The following is a 2,897-nucleotide window of genomic DNA, read 5'->3' as shown; positions in this document are numbered from 1 at the left end:
GGTATTCTTGATTTTCTGGAATTAGCAACCCACCTGAAGAGTGTTGCCTTTTTTTTGTTTATTAAAGAGCTGGAGAAACAGCAGGAGAGAGGAGACCCCTGTTAGCAATGATTGGGCTACTATCTGAATATAGAGCTTTCACTTTTTATCTAAACAACTTGTTATAAGCCAAAAATATCACTTACACCCTGTTGCGGAAAGTAACTACGTACATGTACTCAAGTACTGTACTTAAGTAACATTTTGAGATACTTTTACTTCTACTCCACTATATATGACTATAGGCCTACATCTCAGAGGCAAATATAGTACTTTTTACTATACCTACTACAATTATTTGATAATGTTAATTACTAGATTATTAGATTATTATTACAAAAGATACACTAACTAACCACTGATCTACAACCATGTGAGATCTACAACCATGTGAGCTTGTAGATCTGCTATTTTCAAAGGATTTTATTAATTCGGAAACTTTGGAGACATTCTGCATAATGAGTACTTTTACTTTTGGTACTTACTTGTAACAGAGTATTTCTACTTGGTGGTATTAGTATTGATACTTTTGCTCAAGTAAAACATTGGAATACTTCTTCCACCACTGGTTACACTATATTTAAATAAACACTCAGGATTTTGACAGTGCACGGTTCGGTTCTTGCACAAAATTGGCATGTATAGGGACTTTTGATTGGTTTCCAATGACATCATCACCAACCATGGACGCTCGTGTACACTCGGGTCGGGACTGTGTTCACTCGGCAATCTCCGTCAGAGACGCTGCTTCACAATAGACCCCGCCCCGTTGCGGGGCGTTTGTTTAGCGGGGCCGGGCTTTCACTGCAGCGTTGCCATGTCTGCTTATTATAAGCATTACGCGGCTTTGGGCTTATTTTTCTGTAAAGTTGCTTGTAAATATTGGTAGTTGCGGGTTGTGGTTTTCTTTTTTTGGGGCTTGTTTAGTTGCTTTATTTGGGCTTGTTTCCTACTGTTGTTTAAAACAGTGGTTCTCAAACATTTCCATGTCAAGGTCCCCCGGCCCAAATTAATATATACGTGTCCACTGTCCAGTGTCCACGGACCCCCATCTGAAAATATGTTATGCCAGGGACCCCCAACCCCTGTAGGCCTACCAGATGTGTTACTTTTTTTTCCTTTTTTTATATATATTCCACATTTATCACTTTTTTTTATCAGATTTATTTTTGAAAATAGCAGATCTACAAGCTCACAACGCGTTGCATCGCATCGCAACTTTAAACGCGTTGTGAGCTTGTAGATCGGCTATTTTCAAATAGCCGCTGAATAGGTTTAAAGTTGCTTCTTTTGGGCTTGTTTTCCTCTAGACCTGGCTTTTTTGCTTATTTCTCTCACAAAATCGGGCAACACGTGCTTCCACTGTATGTTACACAAACGAATCCTCCTTTCATACGAGCGCATGCGGCCGCGCATTGGTTCGATTCCCCGTCAATCCCCCTCCCCCGCACCCCCCTCCGCACCTCCCCCGCCCCCCCCTCTCCTGCTCTCTGTAGGTTGGCTGACTCTTCCTTCAGTGTTATTTCTGTGAGGTTCAAGTCCATAGAACCACCAGCACACCGACACTGTGGTGCTGCTGAATGGAGGAGCCAGCCTTATAGAATAATAATAATATTATTATTATTATTATTACCCTTCTATACACCCACCCCACCTCCTGCAGCAAGGCGAAACATACCGATACAAATACATGTAAGTATACAACTTTTATGAAAATATATTATTATTGTTATTATTTTGATTATTCTATTTTGTTATTATATTATATTATTTTGATGATTTTTTAAAATGCATTTTGTATTCGTTTTTGACTAATATTGAATCAATGAATCTCTCCACTGTCTGTCTTACTGTAGAAGTTATAGCTGTCAGGATGAACTGTATACAGCCCCACACACACATTATCTGTATATTCTGTATGAGAAATTAGATATTAAGATAATGATTTTCTCGTGGTTGCATAAAAAAAAAAAAGATATAGATCCGATTATTACTGGTTTGGCTTTAAATCTATAGGTTGTGTTGGCCTGCTATTATAGCCTCGATCTCTCTAAAAAAAATTGGGGCTTTAAATGTTTATTAATTCTTTAGCCATATAGCGAACAAGTTATTGGACGTCTTCCGAATGAGATCCAGGCATGACATTATGTGTGTGTGTTCTTCTCTCTCATTGATTCATATTTGCAGTCGGAATAATGGAGATTATTGCGTTTTGTGTGTATAATTCAAGATGATCGGAAAAAAGCAGATCTACAAGCTCACAAGGCATAGCGGATGCCACACGTTGTGAGCTTGTAGATCGGCTATTTTTTCCCCGAACGCTATATCATATTCTCAGCACGTTCTCATGCCGGTTTCTTCAATGAATTTTGCCATGAATGATTTCTCTCCCCGCCCGGACTGAACGTGTACCGCTGCTACACACGACCGACACAGGACAACACACACACGCACACAGCACACACACGCGCGCGCGCGCACACACACACACACACACACACACACACACACACACACACACTCACACGCACACGCACACGCACATGCACACGCACACGCGCACGTGCACACATGCACACATGCACAGGGACAGACGTTGCTCGGTGGGGGGGCTTTAAAAAAAAAGATGTATATATATTATTTGTTTTACATAATAATGTGAGGATGACATGGCTTTTAAATGATTGTCCTTTTTGGGGGGAGAGCAAAAATAATGTACCTTTTTTTTTTTTTTGCACCCTGACTTCCCATTTTGAGGGAGAGACCAAACTGCGGTGTAGCGTTGATGCAGCATTTTATCTTTTTTGTCACTGATGTGTAGAAAGCTGTAGCCACTATACTGGAGAGACTCCAGCTAT

The 2,897-nt window shown here is 40.4% G+C and overlaps 1 protein-coding gene across 1 annotated transcript in view; it reads left to right on the top strand.

The window, feature by feature from the left end:
* Positions 1–1,577: 1,577 nt before the first annotated feature.
* Positions 1,578–2,897, top strand: part of dusp10 (dual specificity phosphatase 10) — a 26,101-nt gene continuing 24,781 nt past the window's right edge. Inside the window, exon 1 of the mRNA XM_084082745.1 lies at positions 1,578–1,731. The gene's annotated coding sequence lies outside the window, so the exon portion shown is untranslated. The remainder of the gene's footprint in view (positions 1,732–2,897) is intronic.

The sequence above is a fragment of the Gymnoscopelus microlampas genome (assembly GCF_963454915.1).
Source record: "Gymnoscopelus microlampas genome assembly, chromosome: 16".
NCBI classification, from domain to species: Eukaryota; Metazoa; Chordata; class Actinopteri; order Myctophiformes; family Myctophidae; genus Gymnoscopelus; species Gymnoscopelus microlampas.
Note: the sequence above shows the minus strand (reverse complement) of the source record. Positions and strands in the feature narration are given on the sequence as shown.